The 14,526-nt window shown below is 30.7% G+C and overlaps 1 long non-coding RNA gene across 1 annotated transcript; it reads right to left on the bottom strand.

Moving 5' to 3' along the window:
• Positions 1–843: 843 nt before the first annotated feature.
• On the bottom strand, positions 844–10,709 carry LOC132716366 (uncharacterized). Its single transcript, XR_009623795.1, has 2 exons — positions 6,560–10,709; positions 844–5,143 (listed from the first exon to the last, which is right to left on the bottom strand). It is a non-coding gene; the product is annotated as an uncharacterized LOC132716366 (long non-coding RNA).
• Positions 10,710–14,526: the final 3,817 nt, after the last annotated feature.

Raw genomic sequence — 14,526 nt, forward strand, 5'->3', positions numbered from 1 at the left:
CCATTAAACAACAGGCTATGTTGGTGGTGCCCTTAAGGTTTGCATTCTGCCTAAATAAATCTCAGAGGGGTCCCTGATGTTTTCTTCACCAGAAAGTCTCCATTTATCTTAACAGTATAGGTTTCATTTAGAATCTTACTCCAGACAAGCACTACATGTATATTTATATTTTAATGTATCATAAAGAGAGATTATTCACACTTTAAGCAAGGTAGAATTGTTTCTTTGACAATGCATATTCTCTCACAGGTCCCTTACTGTATACATTTTCTATTTTTAGCTCTGTTGACCCCTTAAAGCGGCCAATTAAAATGGCATGAACAAATTTAAGTGTGACTGTTTTTTGACCAAATTCGCCCATCAGTTTCAGGGAAGATGATGATTGTTGACGCATGACGATGGACGACGGAGTATCCCCCTTTGATACTTATAGCTCACCCTGAACCTTTAGTTCTGGTGAGCTAATAAAGGGAGATAATTCAAAAGCTAAATGATACAGGAACTGCAAAAGAGTGAGTGTTTTTAATGCATAAGCAAACATACTTTTTCCTCATAACATACTTGCCACATATCATCTTAAAGTTAAGGCAGGTTAACACAAACATCAAGCCAGGCTATCAATGTTTGGTTACTTAATTTTGTCATGTACATATATATGTAAATCTCTAAATGTTTTCTAATTTGAAGCATGGAAATTCATACAACATAATCATCTTGATTAAAACCCCATGTAGGATTTTCTGTTATTAACATTTCAATGGGAGAAGAATTTTCGACAAAATTATATCAGTTAATTTCTGTTATTAACATTTACAATGGGAGAAATAAAAACAACAACAGGTACAATGTTACATTTTTTAGATTCATTTAATAATAATAAAAGTTACTATTAGTCTTCAAAAACTGATGAAATTGACTGTTCTTGAGGACAGGACAACAGTATTAAACATCTACAGTAACAAAATAAATAAAACAGTACATTATAATATCATATATAGCACATTTATTCTTTATAATCATGATATTTACCTCACACACAAATACTTCTTCAAAGTTTTTACATTACATCATAATCTGAACAAGAGCACAGAGCATGCCATGTTAACCATCGTCTGTAAACTTGTTAAACAAAATTCAAAGTTAAAAAAGGGGCATAACTCCAAAAAGATAGCTTTCAGAATTACGCCTGCACCTTGTCAAAAATTACGCCTGCACCTTGTCAAAATAAGCAAGTATCCCAAGTTTCAAGTTTTTTTACTTTTGAAATTTTTAAGTAATGGCTTACATTAAGGTTTTTGCACAATGACGACGATGATGAAGCAGTGATCCTAATAGCGACTTTTTCTTCGCAACGGAAGAGCTGAAAATGATCTTATATGTTTTAAATTGATTTTTAGAGTTTACTCTACAATTATTCACATTTGACACTATCTTGAAAAGTGACAGTGTCTGAAAATTAGATTCCAGACTGAAATTAACTTTACAGTTTCAATACATTCCTTTCAACAATCACAAGAGCTAACTTTTAAAGATATTAAGTTAACAAATAACAAAAATATCATTTAATTTTCTTTTAATGTTGTGCTCAATTCAGTAAAAATGGAATAACTTCAAACTTCTTGTAATTGTTTATTTCTGTGTTTTCTTGTGTGTTTTTTGGTTGTTTTTTTAATTACTTTAAAACTCTAGTTCAGTTAGCTGAAAATAAAAAACATCAATGAAATGTATATTGAAATACATAAATATACAAAATGTCTGCCAAAATTATACTTTTTACAAACTAAATTTGAAAAAAAAATTTAATGTTTCAATTTTTGTTATTTACTGCTTAAGAAGTCTTGCATGTGAGGTGAATACATAACAACCTGAAAAATTTCATCAACTATAAACACAAGCAAAAAAGAAAAGAACAAAATATTCATGATTTTATTGTGAAATGAACCACATGCTGACATAGCAGCAGCTAATGTATCAATATTTACCTGTATTTTTATGTTGTTTTTTTTTGTTTTGTTTTGTTTTGAAATTGTACATTAAAAATTTTTTATCATTAGTCTTTCATAATTTAACTGTCTTTACAATGTTAAAGTAAATTCACGTAACAATCTGCATTTAACTTTAAAATAACCAATCTAAAACAAAGAAAAACAGTCTGTTTTGTCCTTTTTCAAATATTGTCTATTGCTTTTTAATTTCCTCAGGAAAAATCAGCAATATCAAAATCAGCATATTAAATCTTTCAAAAAAAATCTTAATAACTTTTATACAATATAAAATTTACCAAAATATACAATAATTTTACACAAATAAAAAGAGTCAAAAAGTTCCATGCACATAATGAAGTATATAACACTGTAATCATTATTTCTTCACACTGGTAAAAAACCACATCTCTAGGACCAGTCTAACCATTGAAAAAAACCACATCTCTAGGACCAGTCTAACAATTGGAGCATCTGATTGGCTAATCATGTTGCTCTATCTATCAATAAAACAATGAAAACCTTGCAAAATATTGTCTGGTCTACAAACAGAATTTATACTTCCTACCAACATTTTTATCAATCTTTCATACTAGAATCATAACTGCCTTAGTAATTAAAAACCTGCATATCATGAAAAGCAAATCAATTTGTTATCATGAACAAAAATGAGCAAAAAAAAAAACAAAAAGAAAAAAAAAAATGAAAAAAAAAAAAAAAACATGTTCGTTACTATGCATAAAAACAATTGAAATAACAATACATAATTCCTTACAATACAAGTTAAGTTACATTTTATACATTCATATTTATTAAACAAGTTGTATTAATGATGCAGTATAGATAGTATATAAACACTTACATGGATTGGTATGAACGACGACAGTGTCGGGGCGTGTGCGTTTTTGTCTGGGATATTATGTGACGGAAATGAGTGTTTACACATGTTTGTATGTATAATCATATAAAAAGATTCTCTGTGTTAACATAGATGAAATACTCATGCATATATGCATATGTAATGAAATCTGAACCACAATGGATGGGAAAATCAATCATGTGAATTTGTATCTTCTTTTTTTTAAACCCTTTACCTGTTGGAACCAAATGTGAGGCGTGTCATGACAAAACCAACATCGGCCCAGTCTGATCAGGATCCATACTGTTCGCTTACCAAGTCTATTACAAGTAGAGAAACTGATAGCAAACAGCATGGATCCTGATCAGACTGCGCGGATGCGCAGGCTGGTCTGGATCCATGCTGGTCGCAAACCCATTATGTTGGTTTTGTCATGACACGGCTCATATGATAAGCCTTTTATCGCCAGCATAGAGCCAGGCCAGCCTGCATATCCATCCAGTCTGATCAGGCTCTATACTGGTGGTAAGCTCAATTTCTGAAGTTTTTAAACTTTGAATGGACTGTTCCAAATTCATAACAGGTTAAAGGTAAAATATAATAACATAATTGTTACTGTCATAACAATCTTACAATATATGACACTAAAATCATCATATATAAACAACAATACTACCATTCAAGGGCAAAAAAAAAATTATATAAAAAAAAAAAATCTACAATATGATCAAACTGTAAATGACTGTTACATAACTTGTTACAATAATTATGCCAATAAAAAAAATATTTTCCTAAAATTTACAATCATATTAATAAAACAGATTTTTTTATTTGGCAACCAAAAGTATCCAGTATTTATGGTTAAGACTTGCATAAAAACACCTTTGAAATAAATAGATGTTTTTACCTATGCGACACTTACAATGTTAAAGGAATTACTTTTATATTAAATTTGGCAAACATATGGACTGAGAGTAAAACTGCCGCAAAAAAGTCGGAATAAAATACTTTGTATTGAGGCATCAGAAATCTTGCTCAAGTACTTTATTTACTATCTATGTGTATTCTTTATAACAAAAAAAAATCCTAAAAAAAATCACACACCTACATAAAAACTCTGTCACATAGAACATATACATTTTACAGTAACTGAGCTTATTTTACAGTAAAGCAAGAGCACTGCATGCATTGTGAATGCTCGCCTGTTAAAATAACCACTTTTGACAAAAATACTAAATTTAAAGGGGGCATAACTAAAAAAATATAGCTTTCAGAATAATGGCCCTTGTATTACAACTGCCTATTGTAACGATAAGCAAGTATTCCAAGTTTCATGTCAATACCATTACAATTGTTTGAGTAATTTACCTACATTAAAGATTTTGCACAACGACAACATCAATGCAGTTATCATAACAGCTCGGACTTTTTCTCCGAAACAGACGTGTTAAAAATTGTTTTGTGTCACAGACACGATTTAAAATATCCAGCAATACTAACTAAACATAGTTAGTGAAATTTTCAGCATTATGTTTAATATAATAATTACAAAAAATCTAGCAGAACATTTCATTTATTGCTGTAACTTACTATAAAACATATCCAGCAGGGTTATAAATTTCAGCGGTGTACCTTTAACATAAAATATATGTAAATATGCCTACAAGAATATACAGTCAAACATGTGAGCACAGACCACCCAAAGGAGAGACCAAACATGGCCTTTATAGATAAATTGTCTTCATTTGGAGGTTGTTTTGAATTCATGAAGTATTGCCAAACAGTGGCCTAGATTTACAGGGTGGTCTTTATTCACATGTGTTCTTTAACACAGGTTTGACTGTAACTTAAATATCAATACACTGTTATCATAGGCATCTCAAAAACTGTGTATGTAACAATAATATGCAAATATAGAAGGTAATTTCCAAAGTTGCAGGTTTCAAAATGTTTACTCAAATTTTGAAAATAAAAAAAATAAATAGAACTTTAAGGCAAATATGTGAAGTTAAATAATGTACATTTCTTATCTTTTCACCAGTGTTAGTGCTATGACATATTATTTATTGAAGTTCTTTCAGCCAACTAGTGTCAATTAATTTATTCACCTGACAATGTTTTAACTATTAAGAATATTTTCTTTATTTTCTTACAAAAAGATAAAGAAAAAAAGTTTAGAATCTTGACGCGTGCTGCTTGTACACGTATAGTTTGCATTTCATAACATCAACAATCATGTGATCATAGCATGTTAGATTTGCCATCTAATACATGAAGTTATTTTGGGACTTTTTTATGTACCCTGGAACTTAAAACAAGAGGGCCATGATGGCCCTGAGGTTGCTCACCTGTATATAGCCTCCCCCCCCACAGGCCAATTTTTACCCAAGGGATTTTATTTGTTTATTTGAACAGACTTGGAACAGACACCCATAAGAAGATGTTTCATGCTAAACATCTAAGTTCTAGCTCATTGGGTTTTTTAAAAGAAGATTTTTTAAGTTTTTACTATACACATATAGTTAAAAACAATGACACCCCTGGGGCAGGGCCAGTTTTGACCCCCGGGCTTTTATTTGAACAAACTTTGTAGATATTTACTTAAAGATGTTTCATGCTTAATATCTAAACTCTAGCTATTTGGGTTTTTTCAAAGAAAATTTTTAAGTTTTTGCTATACACATATAAGGAAAATCAATGACCCCCGGGGCGGGGCCAGTTTTGACCCCAGTGCTTTTATTTGAACATACTTGGTAGACACCCATTAGAACATGTTTCATGCTAAATATCTTAGCTCTAGCTCTTTGGGTTCTTTAAAAGAAGATTTTTAAGTTTTTACTATATGCATAAAGGGAAAATCAATGACCCCCTGGAGCGGGGCCAATTTTGACCCCAGGGCTTTTATTTGAACAAATTTGGTAGACATTCACTAGAAGATGTTTCATGCCAAATATCTAAGCTCTAGCTCTTACGGTTCTTTAAAAGAAGATTTTTTAAGTTTTTACTATATGCATATAGGGAAAATCTATGACCCCCAGGGGCAGGGCCAATTTTGACCCCAGGGCTTTTATTTGAACAAACTTGGTAGACACTCATTAGAAGATGTTTCATGCTAAATATCTTAGCTCTAGTTCTTTAAAAGAAGATTTTTTAAGTTTTTATTATATGCATATAGGGAAAATCAATGACCCCATGGGGCGGGGCCAATTTTGACCCCAGGGCTTTTATTTGAACAAACTTGGTAGACATTCACTAGAAGATGTTTCATGCCAAATATCTAAGTTCTAGCTCTTACAGTTCTTTAAAAGAAGATTTTTTAAGTTTTTACTATATGCATATAGGGAAAATCAATGACCCCTTGGGGCGGGGCCAATTTTGACCCCAGGGCTTTTATTTGAACAAACTTGGTAGACACTCACTAGAAGATGTTTCATGCCAAATATCTAAGCTCTAGCTCTTAGGGTTGTTTAAAAGAAGATATTTAAAGATTTTTCTTTCGGTTGCCATGGCAACCAGAGTTCTGCATGGAATTAAATTCTTTGAACAATTTTTAAAGGTGACCACCAAAGGAACATTCCTGTGAAGTTTGGATGAAATTGGCTCAGTGGTTTATGAGGAGATGTCATTTAAAGCAAAAGTTTACGGATGGACGGACGACGGACGAAAAGCGATCACAAAAGCTCACCCTGTCACTTTGTGACAGATGAGCTAAAAAAACAACAGAGCTATAGCTACAGTTCAGAGTGCATACAGATTTTAAATGCCGACACAAGTCGGTTACAGTGGCTTATCAAATACATGTTTACACACATACCTTAATAAACTAATAAACAAAATAACATCTTATGACACTACAACATTTAAAATTCTCTTCACACATGTAAATGCACAATAGCATGGCCACAATATTCAAATCTGAATCATCTAAAGTAAAGTAAAACAACTTCTTTTCTGACCTAGAAATCTAAAAATTTTCAAACCTTTAAAATTATTTTCTCATACAGCACTATGTATGTATGTATGATATGATGTTTATTAACTCAGGACTCTTTCAGCTTAACACTGAGCCATCAGCCACATTTAGACACCTTGTACTATAATCTAAGTAGCATACAGTCCCTGAATCTTTTCTCATTGATTATTTTGATATTTTGTCACCATAGAGCAATAACTGGTTAACTCCTATTAAATTTAGCAAGACTTAACCTGTTACTGAACTAAAGTGACGTATTTTGTCACTTGTATATTTAAATAAGAGAACTAATCAGTAACAAAGATCTTGCATGAAACACTTCATTATGTTATTTTGTTTGTTTTATTACACCGATTCTAACATTTTTATTCATATCTCGGCAGCCAGTCCACCAAACCAGATTTCCTGGATAACTGACCAGTAATTACCAATTTCTCTGCAAGTGACTGACAATTAAATCCCAATGATTTCTGAATTAGCAATGACAAACAAATTACCATAAGACACAATGCCCGAGAACAATAGGTCAAAGAGTTATTTTGACTTGCCTGAGGATCGGACCAGCGACCCTTGAATTACAAATGAGCTCTCTTATAATAATTGTGCTTAGTGGATGGATTCAGTATGTTAAGACCTGAAACCTTATTATACTGGCCTTTTTAAATGGAACATTCAATGCTCGACACCCTACGTGAAAGAGAAGTTCTACAGTAAAAATTGGTAGTTTACTTAACAAAATCTTGCAGCTTCTACAAACTATATCACAAGCAAGCAACTTGTTTAACTTGTAAATATACATCTGTATTACATAGCAGTATAATAATATCATCAACTTAATGCAGTAACAGGTTAACTCCCAGTAAAAGTGAACAGAAGTTAACACATTTTCTGAACTAAGGTGACGATATATATCAAAGATTCAAGTTCTTCTCTACGCACCATTAACATGTGTTATATGGCAAGCAAAAGCATTACATACAGTATCTTATACAGTGCATCATCATCTCTAAAACTTGTCTTCCTATATTGCATTTGTTTAAAATTCTATACAAATATGTCTGTGTCATTTTTCCCTGTTCAAGGGAGATAACTGTAAAAATACATCTTATTTTTCCTTTTCAAGGGAGATAACTTTAAAAAAGATATCATTTTTTCCTGTTTTAAGGGAGATAACTGTAAAAAGACATCTTATTTTTCCTGTTCAAGGGAGATAACTGTAAAAATACATCTTTTTTCCTGTTCAAGGAGATAACTGTAAAAAGACATTTTTTTGTCCTGTTCAAAGGAGATAACAATAAACAGAAAATCATTGAATAATTATTGGAAAAAAAACGCAAATAATTATCAAATATAATGTAACGGAGAAATGATGCAGACTAGGAAATGGTATGTTATGATATATTTAATTTAGAAGCATTAATTTGTACAGTAGAAATGCCTAGACAAGTTAAGAGAAACAAAGTAAAATAATAAACTTTGTTCGGCCTAAGAAGAAATTAAACGTTTCATCAAAGAAACTATAACATATTCCCAATAGATCAGACTATTAATATTTGAGTACTCTCAAAGGAAAAGAACTATTGATGACACTGCGCAATTCTGAACCAGAAATTATGAAAACCTTTGTTGCAATAATTTACAAAAGGAATCACTCTAGGGTAAAACAGCATCAGCTTTCATCTATGATGACTGAAATATATGAATCTTCCAATTTCTATACTACAGTATCATCTCTGAAACCAAGAAGTGCTGTGTCATGTATGTATGTCATAATGTTTCATAAATAAAAAAATTAACGGAGGAAAGGGAATATCGTGTACTCACGTTACCAAAAGAAATGCAAACTTCAATAAGCAATCGAGTTAGTAATCTGTTCTATTTATGTAGGGAAGAAATTAACATCTTTATTCTTATAAAACAGTTATACCAAACTCTATACAATGAACAGGTTGTTTAATAGCTGTTGCCATAGTAACAGTAACTGCTCTGTCAACAGATATACATGTATAGTAGGTAATGTACATGTATATACATGTAGTTTATAGAATACAATAGATGCTAAAGTGACTTGACAATGTAACATGTTATCAAATATTACAATTATCACTTGAAAGATAAACTAAAAGATAAAAAGAAAAAAAATGGGAGGAACTTTATCAAACTTTGCAATACATGGACATTATCTCTTATAAACTGAATCCTACAAAAATAAACATACAGCTGACTTTAAGATCAACTTTGTAACAAATTTGATAGCCGGTACTTTTACCTGTCCGTTATAGAGACTTGACAACGACAACTTGAATTTAGTCAAGAAAAAGAAAATAATTCATGCATTTTGAAACTGCCTACTTCCAGATAGCTGATATGACACTAACACCTATACCTTTTCTTTGTATCATTACACTAATAATGTTTTGCCAGTATAAATGAACCCTTGACCTGCTGTCAGCTGTCACAAAAGCCTTTGATAACAGCTTGGTACCAGGCCAGATGCAAAAACCCTCAGCATCTTACCAGGAACCATTGTTAGACAGTCACCCTTCATTTCTATGTTTTTGAGAAAAATTGGATCAAATAAAAATCCTAAATGAATAAGCAAACAATATTATATCAGATGACATTATTTCCCAGCATGCAAAAGAATACTTTTAATTCCAAGGTTCAATGAGGGATAACTCCTGCAAATTTAGAACCATGACATATAGTAGATAGTACTCCTTGAACATTTGTTGAATTTATTTACTATCCTGGATATAGAACAATTTATTACACTGTTGTATCAAGTCGGGTATATTTTATTACGATGTTGTATCAAGTCAGGTATGTTCAAGCTTATTTACCTAACATCAAATTTATTTCACAAAGAGATCTTAGTTAAAATAATAACATATTACATGTTCATATATACATGCTATTGAGCTATCCTACTTGTGCACTACTATGACTGCACACTCAAAAAAAAATATAAAAAAAATGTAATAATAAATAAATTACATCCACTTCTTGCATCACATATACATTTGTAAAAAAAATAAAAACTGCAACCATAAATACATTTACATTTTTCACTAAGAATGTTTTTAGAGCTCTTTTTATAACATGATCTGAAAAAATGAATTATGATTTAAACACACCATAACATGATTAATTGTTAAATATTTTATATATAAAAAATTAACTTTGTATTAGCACTGAATTATTGTATTGTACTGAATTTACATTGTTCAATTTGTCCCTAGTAACAGGATGATGTTAGTTCTTCAAACTTTTCCTTTCTTAACCCTTACCATGACAAATATTTTGAATAGACCATGATCAGACAGCGTGTCTATCTTATTTTGGACTGCACTGGTCCATTCCATTGCCGTCAGAAGGCTGAAGGTTAGTTAATGAGGAAAGAAAAACCTGTCAAAAAACAATTCATATAATAAATTTTCAAAACCTTAAAAAATTTCTTTAAAAAATATTTCGTGTTTTAGTGTGTGTCTCTCTCTCTCTTTTACTAATGTTATTATGTATCAGATAGTTCATAAATTAAATTCATGAACTATTTACCAAAATACTTACAATTTTGAAAAGTGGAACAAAAAACCTGTAAAACAAATAAAATTAATACATAGTTTAAAATTTTCCGAATATTAATTGATATTTACAGAACGTAACAATATGCATACATCCCCGCACGCACACTACTCCTTGAACACTTGTTAAAAATGGCAGTATAGTTAATATGTGTATTATATGCTGTAAGACATGGCTAATATACAAATAATTGAGCCGCGTTACGACAAAACCAACATAGAGGGTTTGCGACCAGCATGGATTCAGACCAGCCTGCGCATCCGTGTCTGATCAGGATCCATGTTGTTTGCTTACCAACTCTATCACAAGTAGAGAAACTGATAGCGAACAGCATGGATCCTGATCAGACTGGGCGGATGCGCAGGCTGGTCTGGATCCATGCTGGTCGCAAACCCACTATGTTGGTTTTGTCATGGCGCGGCTCATATACTCTCAGATTCCAACAAACAATGCTCTAATATTCGTCAAGATTTATTCTCGATTATTATGGTATGGAAAGATGGGATATTGAATGAGTGTAGGTTATATACTAAATTTATTGACCGAGTTAAATAAAATCATATTATGCAAGCCTCAAGTGAGCATAATATTGTTTTATCGAATGAGTTCAATAAATTTAGTATTTAATCAATATAACTATAATAGTCTATTCATCACATATTCAAAATATGAAAGTTATACTGTTTAAAAGTCATTTTTCACTGAAGTGCCTGTAGTGTAACGCTTACATTAGCATGCTAATACGCTGTTTGTATAGTTTAAATTCTACCCTTGCACAATTTGCTAATATTTCCTCACACGAAATGTCCTGAATTTTAAATTTCCTAACTTTTCAACATGCGGATATATCCACTTATACAGTAACAATAAGTGCGCTCAAAACTTTTTACCTGTACTTGTTCATTTAGATTTGAATAAAATAAAAAATTCACATCATGATTTATCTTAATCTAAATTTGATCCACTAGGAAGATAATCCTTTAAAACAGCTGGCAAACATTGTGGCATCTAATCAGGGTTAAGAAAACTTAATGGAAAGACAGATTCAATAGCAGTACATGTAGTAAGTGAAAAGTAAGCACCTTGATAGCACAAACAAATTTCCATACAAGTCTACAGGAAACTACTATCACACCAATTTCACACATTAACTTTTTCAAACTAAGTAATTGACTGGTGACTAGCTAGTGTTAGTACTAATATAAAAGTTAATTGACCACAAACATCTAAAAATGCTGCATTACATGCAACTTGACATATGGTAACCAAGGTAAACCGAAATATGTTTTTTCTTTACATTATGCTTTTTTATGGTTAGGTTTAAATGTCACATCATGGTCAGAGACAATTTTCTTGTTATTTCATGTAAAAAATACCCTCCCTACATACACTATTATTTCAGCCTAAGTAGAACCAATCTACGTTTTGTTAAATTGTTGAACAGCTTAATCACCCTAGAGAATTCAAAGTCCATGATGGGATATCATCCAAAAGCTTTGAGGGACTCATTAGAATAACTCAATAATGAAACTTTTGTAAGAAATGAGCTCATTTACTAGACCTTACTAAATGGAAACGTTGGGGCAAATGAATGAAATACAAAGAAAATCTCAAAAGCAAACCTAATATGACTAGAATTTTCTTTTGATTTCTTTTTGTTGAACTTTCCTGAAATTCATTTTACGGTAGGTTTTATCATTGATCTCTTAATTTACCTTAAATTCAAAAATTTGAATTTAAATCCTCAATTTTAAAGGAGCTCCACTGAGGTCAAAAAGCCTTTAATTTTAAAATACTTAAAATTTTACATTTTTACATGGAATAGGTGAAACACATAAAATGAAAAAGTCTGCAAAGGATAATACAGAATTAAACTGAAAATCAATTATTTAAGAAATTCTTCACTTGATTAGAGTGAAAAGCGTTTCATTTTTGGTTCATTTTTGCACTTTAAAAATAAATATACTGGAACAACAGGGAGTGGGAATAATCTGAAAATTTGCACACAAATTTGCACCTACATTAAAAGTTTTACAAATCTCAGAACAATATTTCCAGTCCTGTCATGTAAAAAAAAAAACTCAGTGCAGTCCCTTTAAACTAATAACCAAACCCAAAAAACTTTTAATATACGGATGACTAAGTATTATTAATTTCTTTAAAATATCATGCATTTAGAATAAACAAAACAAAAAATATTCTGAAAATGCAGGAAAACAAATCAAAATACCACAATGCTGACCAAAAATTGCCTACTAGAGAACCAATTTTATACTTAACAGAACCATGCTGAATAGAACTTAAATGCTTCTACATGAATTTTGATAAATAAACGTCTACCTTTAAAATATATATATGATAAAAACACAGATAATACATATTTATATTTTCTTTTTATTACTATGTCTAAATCCTGTAAACCATAGTAACAATGGCAAGAATACACTGTGTAAAACTACAACAGTCCAACATTTCATTTTGAATTTCTCACTTAAGAAGTAAAAATTTCTTACTTAAGAATGTAGAATGAAAATACACAAATGAAATAAATACAAAAACGATTCAATACAAGGTGTAACATATATATTTTTCTTATACAATCATAATATAATGCTATAATGCAACTGCAATTTTTCTCTTATAAACCACTACCCCTACATATTGTAACATAGACTATACTTAATTTTTTTTTTTTATTTGTATATTCCAAAATAAGATTCAAAAAATTTATATCCGAAGTTAACATAACATTTTCTTAATTTAAAAAAAAAAAAAAAAAAAAAAAAAAAAAAAAAAAATGAATAAAAATAAATAAAAATGTGAAGCCGGTAATTTTAACATGTTTGTTATCTACTGCAGAACTTCACTTAATCACTGCATTAAAACCCATATACATGACATTCCTAAAATCTTAGCACGACAAACCACATTTAAATTCTTGGTCAGGAAAAGCTTATTTTAAACTGTCAAGTAGTTGATAGATTTGGCACCCTTATATGATTATAGACAAAATCTGACTTTTGAAGAAAAATGTTAATTGATTTACTACAACTGATTCAGATATATGAACCCTGAATTGCAAATTTAAAGCAAGGAAAAATAAAAACAAAGAAAAAGAAAAAAAAACTTACAACATTATAAATATATTTCATTTATATAACATAGATTTTGCCAGTCCCGATATCATTTTTACTAAGCACCTTACAGACCCAAAGTTTTTCTTCCACTATTCTGTGATTGGGTCTGCTCAAGTGAAAGGTTTTTTTGAAACATTGAAAAAAAAGAAAAAGAAAAAAGGAGACCAAAAAAAAATGGAATTTAGGAAGTAAAATTGTGAATTTTAAATAATTATTGGCAAAATTTGGAAAGGAAAAATCTGCAGCAATAGTAAATAAGTCCTTCAGAAATAAACAATTAAAGATCCTGTTTGTTGCAATTAAGGTTGTTACCACACTTAAGTCAAATTTTATATTCCGTATGTATATAATTATCCTTCTTAAAAAATTTTCAAACATTGAAAAAATATGTAACATATGTACTGCAAATATTTGTCCACATTATATGTAATCATTAAAATATAAGCATTCATTTCTTATTGAACAATTTGACTTAGACTTTCGGAAAATAAATTTCTAATTACCTCCCTTCATTAACATGAAATGTAAATTTGGTAATATCTTCACAAATAATGCTTTTTGGAACTTACAATATTGATAAATCTTCATTTGAGCATTATACGAGGGTTGTCCCAATATTCTGTGACAAGATTGTTTAAAAGCTAAATAAAACAGGTACGAATTTGATATTTTAATATGTTATAAACCCATACAATTTAAACATTTTCACAAATTTTCATAGATAAATATCAACAAACAACAAAAATATGCCTTAAACACCATGGCAACTAACTGATTCGCGGCGCACGTCCAACGTCAAAGCTGGCATTAAATCTATATAAGGCGCCTTTCTCAAATACTCTCAATGGCTTTCAACGCAATAATGGTACCCATAAATCGTCATTTTCTGACTTAAATCATGTGGTTGTTAATGTCTGTTGAATGTTTGGATTGCATACATTAATTTTTGCTATACGCGAACTTCCGGTCTCGTTACTCCTGTTTTTAGCT

Source organism: Ruditapes philippinarum, unplaced genomic scaffold (assembly GCF_026571515.1).
Source record: "Ruditapes philippinarum isolate M1 unplaced genomic scaffold, ASM2657151v2 ctg1776_1_1_1_1, whole genome shotgun sequence".
Taxonomy (NCBI): Eukaryota; Metazoa; Mollusca; class Bivalvia; order Venerida; family Veneridae; genus Ruditapes; species Ruditapes philippinarum.